This window comes from Diceros bicornis (assembly GCF_020826845.1).
Source record: "Diceros bicornis minor isolate mBicDic1 chromosome 30 unlocalized genomic scaffold, mDicBic1.mat.cur SUPER_30_unloc_4, whole genome shotgun sequence".
Lineage (NCBI taxonomy): Eukaryota > Metazoa > Chordata > Mammalia > Perissodactyla > Rhinocerotidae > Diceros > Diceros bicornis.
The window spans coordinates 263,760-277,662 of record NW_026690902.1 but is presented as its reverse complement, the minus strand read 5'-3'; positions in this window follow the sequence as shown (position 1 = coordinate 277,662).

Sequence of the window (13,903 nt, the reverse complement as noted above, 5' to 3'; positions counted from 1 at the left end):
CTCCATCCTTAGTCATTCATTTCCACACCCTGATCCTATCTTTACCCAAAATTCTCCTGCTCACAAATCAGTAATTCACAAACACCATATTCCCACCACAAATTTCCACATTTCCAGTTTTTACAGAAAGAAATCCACTCTAAATAACCATTCTTCAATAAACTAGATTACTCCAGTAGGAATATCTTCACAAGCCTCTCTTTCTTTTTTTCTCATAATCCTTTCTAGTAATCTCAGATTCACAGTCCATCATTTCAATCATCCACTGACCATACTCCCAGATTCTTTATTGCCATCATATCCACCCTGCACACTTCAGATGATTTCAAATACCTGCCATGCCATGTTGACACTTGCACTGAACAGAGAATGCACCAGGAGCCTGTGGACCCCAACAGAAAATCACAGCAACCAATGGACCTATATGCATTACTCTAATGCTTCCTGAATGCTCTGCTCATTTCTTTCCATTTCTTGAGTTCCATAAATCTCTATATTCCGACCTCCTCCATATTTCACAGATAAATTGTTAACCACCAGACAAGAACTATTTCACTTTCTAGTCATCAGATCTACAAATATTCCTCATAAGGAATTCATTTATCTCAGCTTTTCTGTTGTTATATCCAAAGAAATTGATTTTTTGGCTGAAGCCACTCTGATTTTTATGTTATCCTTCCAATTCAATGACATTATGCCCTCAATATTTGTTGTGCTTTCCATAACTTCCATACTGGAATCATCCCTCAAGTTTCAAATATGCACAAATCTCTACCATCTACAAACCAATCTCTCAGCCAGCATTCCTAATAGTCCTTAGCCTCCACGCCCTTCCTCTTCTCCTCCTGCCAGGGATCCATTTTGAAAAGGTCATATATCCCAATGCCTCTGTTTTCACAGTGCCTACCCAATCCCATCCCCATTCTGTGGATGCTTCTCCTGCTAACCTCACAAGCCATGTCTCTTACTAATCCACTGGGGACTTTTCATGATTTTTCTGACATGCTCTGCAGTAGCACGTGACATTGCGGACTCCAATGTCCTTTTAAAAGCCGCTTTGTCCTTGGGATCCACCACCCTACACTGTCCTGCTCTTGCCTGTCTAAACTTCCCGAGCAACTTCCAGGCTTCTCTTTATGACCACCCCACAATGACTGATGCTTCAGAAGTCAGCCCTGCTCTGACACCTGTTCCCCATCTGCACCCTCCTTCTGGGGCAACCCCATACATTTCCCTGGCTTCAAATACCACTAATAAGCCAAACATGTCCAAAGAATCAGCAGAGACCTAACTCTGAACCCCAGACCCATTTATCTACCTGCCCATTCACCACATCAGTGATGACTCAACTCACAATGACCAGGTCCCAAGTTGAACAAGTCACTTACCCAAATAATTGGCTTCTCTCTCAGTGTTCCCAAACTCACTTCTTTTTGGTATTAACTTGTCTACCCCTGGGTGGCACTCTGGAAACCCTACCACCCCACACTCACATATCAATGAACCATCCATCCACCCTTCTGAATCTACCTACAAGTTATCCACTTCTGATTTATTTCTACTCACCTTTCAGATCTCATACAAAATATCACTTCCACACAGTGAACACTCCTGCTCCAGTAACCTAAATTACAAAACTCCATTTTTCCTCTATGTTGATTTTTTTCTATTTTAGTTATATGTGCATTATTATTTATTTATTTCAAGATTTAGTTTTTTCTCACTAAATTAGTTATTTCATGAAGACAAGACTAATGTGGATTTTCCAAATTTTCCCACAATAATGTTCACATATGGCTTTGCACACAAAAAGGGCTCACATATATTATGTGTACAATATATAAATTATATTCATATACATACAAAATTCAAACACTAAAACATTGCTTCATGAAATATTTTAAATCCATCCACGTAACTACTCTTTTTTTTTTCCCCGATGAAGATCAACCCTGAGCAAACAACCATGCTAATCCTCCTCTTTTTGCTGAGGAAGACTGGCTCTGAGCTAACATCTATTGCCAGACCTCCTCCCTTTTTTCCCCAAAGCCTCAGCAGATAGTTGTATGGCATAGCTGCACATCCTTCTAGTTGCTGTATGTGGGACTCAGCCTCAGCATGGCTGGAGGAGCCCACTTGGGGTTCCGAACCACAGTCGCCAGCAGCAGAGCACACACACTTAACCACTAGGCCAGGGGGCCGGCCACTCCACTTAACTACTCTTGTGCAAAGATACCACCTTTAGGTTCTACACTGCAATAAATTAGCAGGAGTAGCTTAAGATTCCAAATCCTTTATCCTCGTAATCCAATCATGAGAGTCTAGTCACAATGATCTGTTTAAAATGCGAAAGTGATCAATTCATTTTAACTTTTAAATCCTCCATTTCCGTCTTCAGCACATATTTCTCCTGTTGTTTTATCATAATTATTAATATTACACTTTTCATTCCCTGATATGTTCCAGTTTGGAGGGAAAACTATTTGGTCATTCTATTTTTAGAGCACTTACTACATGAAAAGCTCTGGTGTAAAACCTGTGATCTACAAAATAACTAAACAGACTCACTGCTCCTGTTTGATTTAGTCTTAGTGGGAGGAAAGAGATAATAAATGGCAAAGGAAGTATAACATGCCATGTAGAAATCATGCTGTGATGAACAATAAGGCAGAGAGTGAGAATTTGAGCTTGAGCACATTTTCAAATATCTTGTGTGTGTGTGTGTGCAGGTGCTCATGCCTGCTGCTTGGATGTGATTAGTTACTTCCTCCTGGGGATTGAGGGAGCCTCCTATGACTCGGGAAATTTCCTCCATGTGCACTTAATATGCACTTTGTTATCCATGTGCATTAGTCAGGATTCTCTAGAGAATTAGAACCATAGAATATATATAATCATATAGAAGTGGAGATTTATTGTAAGAATTGGCTCACAAGGTTATGGAGGTTGAGAAGTCCTATAATATGCCATCTGCAAGGTGGAGAACCAGAAAAACCAGTGATATAATTCAGTCAAATTCTGAAGGCTTGAGAACCAGGACCTCTGATGTCCAAGTGCAGGAAAAGATGGACATCCCAGGTCAGGAAGAGAAAATGGATTCAGCCTTTCTTTGCTTTTTGTTCTAGTGAGCCCTCAACAGATTAGATGATGCCCACCCACACTAGTGAGGATGGGTTTGTTTATGTAGACCATGGAATCAAATGATAATGTCTTCCAGAAACATTCTCACAAACACACCCAGCAATAATGCTTCACAGTCTATCTGGGAACCCCTGAGTCTAGTCAAGTTGACAGCTAAAATTAACCATCACATCATGGCTCTATCCAAACAAGACCAACAGAGATATCACAACGTGACCTATGTTATTTAAATTTTCCAGAACACATGTTAAAGTAAGTAAATACAAACAGGTGAAACCAGATTTTATAACATTTTTCTTTAACCCAAGAAATCTAAATATTATCATTTCAAAATGTAGTCCACATCAGTACAAAGAACAAGATACTCAGGTTTTCTGCCCCCTCTGTCTTGCTGGTCAATTTTAATGAATACTGGCTCCTCATATATCTTAATATGATCCAATATATAATTTTCTCCCATCTATTTGAGCTTTATTGCATCAAAAGGACATCATTTTCTCATTGTCAAACTGCTCTGCTATCTCTTTTTTTATAAATTAAAGCGATATATTGTGTTTATGTTAGAACTGAAATTAAGAATTTAAGTAATTAAGAAGGAATTGATTCCAGCAAAAGCTAGTTTACTAAAATGGAATACAGTTCAAGAGCAAATCTCCCAAGAAAACCATAGGGCAAATGACATTGGAAAATTCAGGGTAGAATTAGAAGACACATGGGGTGTGATTAAAATGAGAGTGGAGAGAATGTGGGGAGGAATTGATATCAGAAGTGAAAATACACAAGCATGTTCCAAGTTGATGAGAGACATCAATCCACAGATTCAATTAATTCAACATTCCCTAAGCAGAGTGACTACACAGGAAATATTAATGAACTAAACTATGGTCTAAAAACCAAAGTTAATGTAAAGGATTTTAGGGACGAGAGAGGCCAAATAAGCAAGAAAAAGGCCAATTGGTGATTCTAACTATAAAGAAAATAAGATAGACATCAACAGAGCAGCATTTTTAAAATGTTGAAAGAAATCTCATGTCAAACCAGAATTCTACACCCAGCAGCAATAGTGCCCCAAATAAAGATGTCCTAGAAAAACTTAAAGTGAAACTTTTCACTGTTAGCAGACTTGAATTAGACAAAATACTGCAGTGAGTTATCACATCCAAAGGAAAATTAACCCAGCTTGAAAACCAGGAATGCAGGAAGGACTGAAGAGGAAAGGAAAGGATAATTTATAAATAAATATAAATGAATTTTATTTTGTGAAGTAATTCTAGAAATCTCTCATGGAGATTAAAATATACGTAGAATAAAATGTATGAAAAGAGTAATACAAATGTCAGGAATGTTAAAAATAGAATTGAAAGTGTTGAAGGTATTAGCTTTTGGGGGAGATGGTAAAAGTAATTATTCATATTAGACTTTATTAAGGATTCAGTATTTAACCATTAGTGCAATTAAAGATTTCTATATGATTCCAAGTAATAAGTTTATAGAGGAAATAATGGAATAATAAGAGTTAAATCAACATCAGTGAAGTAAAGAGAGTAAAGGAACATTAATTATTCAGGTCAAAGGGAAGGGAAAGAGTAAGACGGTTGAAATAATTACAAGTTTACTGGTAATTACACGAGATGTAAATGCACTAAATACTAATTTCTTGTTAATGGTTGTGTGATGTATTCTAGAGAATTGTTAATAAACATTTTGGACATTCTTTTATTGATAAACTTTTACACAGTCTCTATTTTTTCCTATTAAAACAAAAGTGGTATGGACATTTTTGTACATATGAACTTTCATTCCCATTTTTACAAAGGTATCATTAGTGGAAGAAAAAGGAAACCTTAAAATGTTGATAGAAACTGCAAATACCACCTCCCCACACAATTGTATTAAATGTTTTCATACCAACAGTAGCTGACAATGTCAATAACCCAACATTTTTTTTTAGGTATAAAGCTTTAGGAATCTCTCAAATCCCATTGATAAGAGACAGGATGTCTCCCCTGGATTATCCACTGATTGGATTATCCACTCCCTTCCTCAATAAAAGGGGAATCAGAGGCAGAAGTCCTTGCATTTTCCAGCATTCCACAGGCTGTCGGCACATCAGGAGTGGTGTGAGCAGGACAACTCTGAAGCCATGGAGAAACCTGCATCGGCCTGTTTTCCAAGCCAGCCTATTCTGGTGAGTGTGGAATCCATATGGACGGCAAGAATGGCCGTTTGTACACTTTGTCCTTCTGTGAAACCTCTATAAGTGAGTAAGCAGTAGCTCTTAAAACAAGAAGATACCTTATTGAAAGTTGTTTCCTTGGTGTTAAGGTTTGTTAAGTGATGTTCACGGTATTGTACTTTTCTGTATAGGGAGCTTTCTTGGGATAATAGGCCAAACATTTGTTTTGTGTTGTTTTTAACCAACAGCATCACTGGGACGTGGACGTAGTATTCAGCCCTGCACTGTTTACGCTGTTCCCATCTCTGGAAAACATTTTAACCACAACGTGATTGGTCTTTTTTAAAAAATATTCAGATCTGTGCTCAAATATCACCTCATCAGTTAGTCCTTCCCTAATCTCTACATCATCTAATTGTAGGTGGGCCGGCCCCTGTGGCGTAGCAGTAAAGTGCTCACGCTCTGCTCCTGGCGGCCGGGGTTCGGATCCCGGGTGTGCACCAAGGCACCACTTGTCATGCCATGTTGGGGCAGCGTCCCATATAAAGTTGAGGAAGATGGGCACCGATGATAGTACAGGGCATGGATATTAGCTCAGGGCTAATCTTCCTCACAAGGTAAATAAATAAATGAAATAATTGTAGGTAATTTCTTTCCCCTTTCTCCCTCCTTACTCTTCTTCCTCCATCCCTCCCTCTGTCTCTCTATCTCTGGATCACGGTTTTTAGTACATAACTTGGCATATAATGGGTTTTCTATAAATGGGACGCACAAATGGTTTTCCCTCCAAAATTCCTTTGCGCTGCCCCTTTGTAGTCATCCCCTCTCTTACTCTTTGCTCCTGGAAACCAGTGATTTGTTGTCCTTCCTTACAGTTTTGCCTTTCCTCAAATGGCGTACAATGGAATCTATAATAAATGGCTTTTTGTCTCTGGCTTCTTTCACTTAGGAAAATGAATCTGATTTAAATTGAGGTATATGTTACACATAGCACAATGCATAGATCTTAGGTGTAGATCTCAATGCATCTTGACAATTGCATACACCTACATAACCTATGTAACGCCTTTCAAGATATAGAACGTTCTCTTCACCCCATAAAGTTCCTCCATGTGCTTTCTTGGTCAATCCTTGCTCCTTCCTCACCCTTTCTCCACAATCTGAGCTTAGATGCAACCACTGTTCTGATTATTTTTCCTATCACAGGTTATTTTTTGAAAGATCTCAGAATTTGTACAAATAGAATCATACAATATTTACTTTTTTGTGTGTGCGGCTTATTTTACTTAGTATACTCCTACAATGGATTTTAATTAATTCACAATAAAAGATGAAACATATAATGTTTCCTATATACTGAGAGACTCATAAATGTTTTACATTTATTAGCTGATTTATCCTTAATACAAGTCTGTGAAGTAGTCAATCTCATTGTTCTTATTATACAGATGAAGAAACTTTGGCATAAAATGTTTGTTACTTGCTTGAGGTAAACATCTCTAAAGGAGAGAACTGAGATTGGATATAAGAAGAGATTGAACTGTGATAAGTTATAAACGGAGAAAACAGTTGATCCCAAGGGGAGCTCTGGAGAAGTGGTGGGCCTGCAGTGGTGTCTCAAATTGAGGCAAAGGAATTGGGCCTTTGTACTTCCCCCCCATGCCATGAACCAGTCATTAGAAGTGGACTGCCATTGTGATTGGTCATAACCTTAGGTGTGGCACTTTCCTTTTGCCCGTGGAAATTCCCAGATAGGTTGGCAGGATGAGCCCTTAGAAGACTTTCTTCAGCTACAAGAGTAAGTGACTTAGTCATGAAAGAAGAATCTAGGAAATATACCACCGTCTCCGTTATGGTCAACCACTTATGCCACTCAGATGCACTTGCTTTTTAAAGTCAGTGCATTAGGATTCTGGTTGGTCATGTTAACTGGGGAAACTTACAAGAGGAAGATCAGTGGGACAAGTTACAGACAGCTCTTGACTGCACCTTTTCCTGGTGCTGCAATTGATACTTACCATTCCACTTCTCCTAATGTCCCATTTAGATTCCCCTCACCCTTGAAAACACCTCTGCTGGTCTGGGTGGCTTACCGGGAGGAGGATCCAGTTCCTAATCCCTGACTCATCTGAACACCTGGTCACCACGCCCTTCACAGGATACAGCTGTTACATTTAATTATTAAAATAATTGGGGAAAGAATATCAAAAGGCATCCCACCGGACTACCTGAATGCCAAATGTCTTCTTTGCCCTCACTGTATAACAGAAGCCCCATATCCTCTGTATGAATTACTTGTGCCAGAGGCCATAGTGACTTCTTTCATTATGTTGGCCTCATAAGCAGTAGTAAAGATCAATGGGACTCTGACTTTGTCTCCTGGTAGATGTGTCCACCTCTGGGAACCAGGAACTGTTGGTTAATTATTGTTTGCAATTCTTCCCAAGAACCCCGTAACCCATATTACATGAAAAACACATGCAATGGCAACTATTTTAGACTACACATGGGAGTATCAATGCTTGGATTGCACCTAGGACAGTACAGTAGATGTTGGAGTCCTGGGCAGAGGTATGAACTTTCCACACAGGTGATTGACAAGAGTAGATTCTCAGGCCAAAAAGGGCTGAAGAGTTCAGAATATCTTCCATTTGTCTCAATAGATCCACTTCTCTATTTGGCTGCACCCAGGAAAGTTAGTGAAGATGAACTATGTCAGCTGGCTTTCTTACCTTATGGCTTTTGGCTGGGTTTGGTCAATGGGGAGCCTAGACATGAAATCAGAAGGATGAAAGAGAGTGACATCTGGTCCTGGCTATTTCTTGCAGGAGAACCTGGGGCTGGATGCTACCCCTGACCTCCTCTCAGCTCCTGGAATGCAATTTCCTCCTCTCTTGTTTCTAGAATTCGATAATTTTTCATTGTCCTTACCCTTTCAGGCTTAGGGGTGTTAATAGAGCCCTGCACTTACCATCTTACTGGGTACCAACGAGCTTTTCTGGTTTTCTTACATCCTGTCCACAACTCCGAGAAGCCCCTTTATGAAAACTCTACATGAATCTTCCTAGTCTCAGTGTGTCCTCTGTTTCCTGCTGAGATTCCAACTGATATGCCAACTCATTGATAGCAGAAGGAAAAGACCTAATAGTGAACCATAAAACCCAACAAGATCAGGACTCACGAAGTCTCTGACTATATCATGTTCTACCACTCTCTCACTGTCCCCAACATGATCTACTCCAATCACACTGTCCTCTGTGTTGTGGAGCTTTGCATGACAAGACTGCTTTAGCCACACAAATTCCTAGGACTCACAGTCCCAACTCGTTAAGGTCTCTGTTCAAGTGCCCCTTAACTAAGACTTTTTCCCTTCCTAGTCTCTTTAAAATAGCAAGAACACATTCTCTCTTAACTGTCTTAAAATGCTTTCATTTTCTGCATAACACTTATAGTAACATGTTTTCTTGATTTTTCTATAGTCTGTCTTTCCCCTATTAGAACTTAAGTGCTCCAATAGCAAAAGTGGAGTTTCATTCATTGCTACAGACACCAGTGTCTCCAACAGTGCTTGGCATATAGAATGTGCTCAACAAATAGGCTGATGGTTAAGAGTGTCGACTGTCTGGGCTCAAATCCGGGCTCTACAATTTTCTAGCCAGAGAGCTCAGGCAAGTGACATGCCAGTTTTCTCATATCTAAAGTGGGGATGAAACTAGTACACACTTGTTAAGTTTATATTTAGTACTCCGTAAGTTAATATTCATAAGGCATTTAGAAGAGTGCCTGGTCTATCAGAAGAAATGTTTGATCATTTATTAGTGTATTGGAATACTTTGCTATGAAAAAATAAGACCACTTCATAAAAAGGAACAATTCACAAGAAAAGACCTAATCCTGTATCTACTTATTTACCTTACACCCAAATATATAAAGAAAAAATCACAGAATACTAAAAAAGAATTTGTTGATCTATAACCGTAGTATAAGACTTCAATACACATCTATCCCTAAATAAGTTTCAGAAAATAAATCTGAATGTGATACTATATCTTGAAACAAAATGAGCTTGAGTTACTGGGAGTGTACTCTATAACCAACCGTAAGAGAATACACATTGCTTTCAAAGAAACGTGGGGCATTTATAAAATGCTACTCTGATTCCTAGCGCCTTGGAGGGGAGCGCTGAGACAATATATATTGCAAATAGAAATTAAAGAATAAAGACCATTAGAGACATGTGTCATACAATGACAAGGGCTGGATCAACAACATTTACTACTGTGCAATAGAATGAAATCTAATGAGAGATGTGCAAGGCCTGTCCAAGTCCAAGTACAAATTACTATTGATAAATTAAAGAAAATATAAATAAATGGAGAGAAATACCAACTTCATGCATCAGTAGGATCACTTATTTAAAGACATCAATTCTCTCCCATTGATTTATAGATTCCAAATAATCTCAATCAAAATCTTGGCAGGATGATGGGTAGAAACTGATAATCTGATGATAAAATTTATAAAGAAATGAAGAGGATCAAGAATTTCCAAGGTGTTCTTAAGGAAGAAGTAATCTGGAGGGTATACACCGCCATGTATCAAGACTTACCAAAGCTACAGTAATTAACACTGAATGGCATTGTGATACAAAAGATGGAAGTGAACATAGAGTCTATAAATAGGCATGCTGACATATGGAACTCTGATTTATGTCAAAGACAGCACTGCAGAGAAGTAGACAGAGGACAGTCCTTTTATCAGTAGTGCTCAACTAATTGGATGTTTGTAACAAAAAATGAAGCAAACCATCAGAAACTAAGAAAGATGGATAAGGCAGAGTCACTCCCTCTCATGACCGTCAAAAGGAGCAAACATTGTCAAAACCTTGATCTTGGACTTCTAGCCTCCATAACTGTGAGAAGATAAATTTCTGTTGTTTAAGCCAAAAAAAAAAAAAATGAAGCTGAACTCCTACTTCAGAATGTACATAAAAGTCAATTCACAGTGGATTTTAGATCTAAAAGTGGAAGGTAAAACAACAAAACTTTAGAATATAGCAAATATATTCATTGTTTGAGGCAGAATTAAAAAACTCTTAAATGGAGTAAACACAAGATCCATGAAGAAAAGTATCAAGCATTTAAAAGTGAATAAAACAAAAAGGCTACTGTACAGGAGATCAGGAGAGAGATACACATGAGGTAGGAAGAATATGGAGAACTTAGAAAAAAGAAAACACTTAGAAAGTATTGTCCTAAGGATAGAGCAGTCAACCAGGTCAAATGATGCTGTGTGGTGAAGTAAAATAAGGGTAAAAAATCACCACTGAATTGGGCATCATAGAAGATGCTGATGTCCTTGACAAGAGCAGATTGAGTGACATACTTGGACAGACCTAAGTGAAGTGATTTGAAAAGAATGGGAATTGAGAAAGAGAAATATTTGAATACTAACAACCCTTGCAAATGTTTGACTTGAAGATTAGCAGAGAAACGGCAAAAGAGCTATTGAGAGAAATATTCTGTTTAGGAGAGACAGACTTTAAATGGAAGATACTGGAACATGTAGTAATTAAGTGCTGGAGTCCTGGCATAGGACGTAGGTCTAAGGAATAGGTTAAGTGTAAATATATGTGAATTTAGACTTTATCCCCTGACAAACTGATATGAATTGGATAATGGATATCTATTTCCTGAACTGTGCATGAGACCAGTTCTTCAGACAACGGTCAAATAGATCTAAGGGTGAGGTTGGCGATATAGACTGTAAAGTACCCTTGAGGGTAACCCAAGGCATGGTCAATGACCTCCTCCTTCGGTATCACAGGAATGATGCTGGGCTGTTTTTGCTGATTGCAATACCAGCTCTATCTGATGCTGTGTTTTGATGGATGCAACACCTCTCAGTCAATTGCAAGAAACAGAATGTTTGCCTGGGAAAGGAAAAATCCAATCTCAGGATGAGGTAGTTCCCAGAGCCCTGCTGACCCCCAGCCCTGATGAAATCTCTGGCACCTGCAGTGGAAGATGTTGCCCAAAAAGATTTTTCACCTTTGTCTTTACCAGGGCACAGCATGTCAGGTGCAGACCCCAGGGCAGGGAGGACCCCAGGGCTCCTTACTGAGAGCAGTGACCAGTTAGGCCTGGGCTGGGGGAGTGACAGCAAGAGGAGACCAGAAGCAACTCTGATCCACAGTCACATTGAGGGAAGATCTGAGCCAATATATATTGCTTCTGAAAATGCCCTAGTTCTGATCAATAACAATTCTTCTTTCCATGGTCTTGAATGGCAGAGCACTTTTAGACACGTGTACCCTGCACAGGAGTAAAATTTCCCTGCAGAAGGCTACATTGCAGGTCTCCTTCCTGCTCTGCTCCCCCAGTAACCACTGACCTGAGGACTTGCCTCAAATTGGTGAGTCAGCTGGGATGTTGTTTCTGCTTCTTCTGCCCCTCCTTGTGAAATTTCCACATTCCATGTGTATGATGAGTTACTCTGACGGCTTTGATTACATAAGGCCCAGTGTCTACAAGGAAGGGGACTTGGTGGTCAGTGGATTTTCTCCCTTCTATACATTGACCCAGGATTCAGAAATGCAACAGAAATTTCTTTGTGATTCGTTCAAGCAAAGATGTCACATTTTACCTGTAAGATCATGTGTGTGTGTGAATCCCTCTGACAGTTATGAAAGTTGAATATAAAAGCTATGTTGAGATTCTCCAGTAAACAATGAATCATCTGCTCCTTTCTTTTCCTTTAATAATTATTTGTGGTTTCCTTTCTTTTTCCCTTCTGGAATATTTTCCCCCCAAACAGAAGACAGAAATAAGCATCTTTTATTTTCTCCTGCCTTGGAATAATCTCCATTAGTGATTATATTCTGAAAGCCTAAAGGAGGCAAGTTGCAGGCAAAAAAACACCAAGATCCCACTGCGGTGATCCACATGCCATCCTGCACCTGACCAACGATGTGGGAGGGGAGAGAATCCTTTAGCACACCATATCTTGACTAGAAGTTAGTGCTAAGAGCAAATCTCATCAAAGTATATAGATTATTCAAAAACGAACTTTTTATTGAGATGACATTTATTTTTCTTCAAAATGCATTTACTAAGTATCCTTTATGGTCTAAAATAATTTGGAATATTCTCTGAAAAAGATGTGTTTTTTCCAAGTTTTATACAGATGTAATTGACATTCATCACTGTATAAATTTAAGGTGTACAGCATGATGGTTTGACTTATATATTTGGTAAAATGATTACCACAATAAGTTTAGTTAGCATCTATCATCTCATATCAATATAATAAAGAGAAAAAGCAAAAAAAAAAAAAAAAAAGAGAGGAATATGTTTTTCCTTGTGATCAGAACTCAAGATTTACTCTGTTAACAACTTTCATATGTATCATACGGCGGTGTTAACTATAGTCGTGTACATTAGATCCCTAGTACTTAACAAAGATCAAGTATTTAAAAAATATATATATATACACACATATATATATAATGAAATTTTCTAGATGTCTTTTTATTAATTGCTAACCTAATGATACTGTGGTCAGAGAAGGCACTATGTATAATTTCAAAGTTCAAAGGCTTACTTGATGGCCCATTGTATTGTCAAATGTATGTATATTCTTTGGTGTTCAAAATAGACCAGCATTATTTACTCTTTTATGTAACTATCTGTTAAGCTTGTTTTCCATAACTTTGCATAATTTCTTGTCTCTAATTTAACCATTTCTAAGAGGTTGTGCTAAACCTCCAAATCTGGTTGTTCATGTATGTACTTATGCACATGGGTCTATAAATAGTAGCTATTTTTCAGTTTGGGGGGAGATACATACATTCACTCTAAGTACTTGATCTTCTCTTCCTTTCACCACATATGGTCACCATCTTTGATATTTTACATTCTTTTTGATATGAAGTCTGATTTTATCAGATATTAACAAGGATAACCATGCTTTCTTTTGGTTTATATTTAAATGGAATAACATTTCTATCTACTTTAGTCTTTTCTGTGTTTTGCTTCAAGTATCGGAAAGAATGCAGTTATGTCCTGTGTTAGGTGGAACAAGCCCTCAAAGGTGACAAAGTCCTAATCCTTCGAATCTGTGACTATGTTACCTCACATAGAAAGGAGACTTGGCAAATATTTTGAGAAGAGGAGATAATCCTGAATTATCTGGATGGGTGCAAAATAATCACAAGTGTCCTTACAAGTGAAAGGATAAGTCAAGAAAGTCAGAGTCAGAGAAGGAGTTATGACAACAAAAACAGGGATTGAAGTGATACGAGGCTATTACCTAGGAACGTGGGAAGCCTCTAGAAGCTAGAATGTGCAAGGAAATGGACACTTCCCTAGAGCCTCCAGAAGGAATGCAGTCCTGCTGACATTGATTTTAGCCAGTGAGACTCATTTTATATTTCTGACCTCCCAAAGTACAAGATAATAGATTTGTGTTGTTTTAAGCCTCTAAATCTGTGGTAGATTCTCAGAGTAGCAATAGGAAATGAATACAAGTCCTCTTTTAATCCAATCAGAGGGTCTCTGGGTGACTCAGAATTACAGTATCCCAACA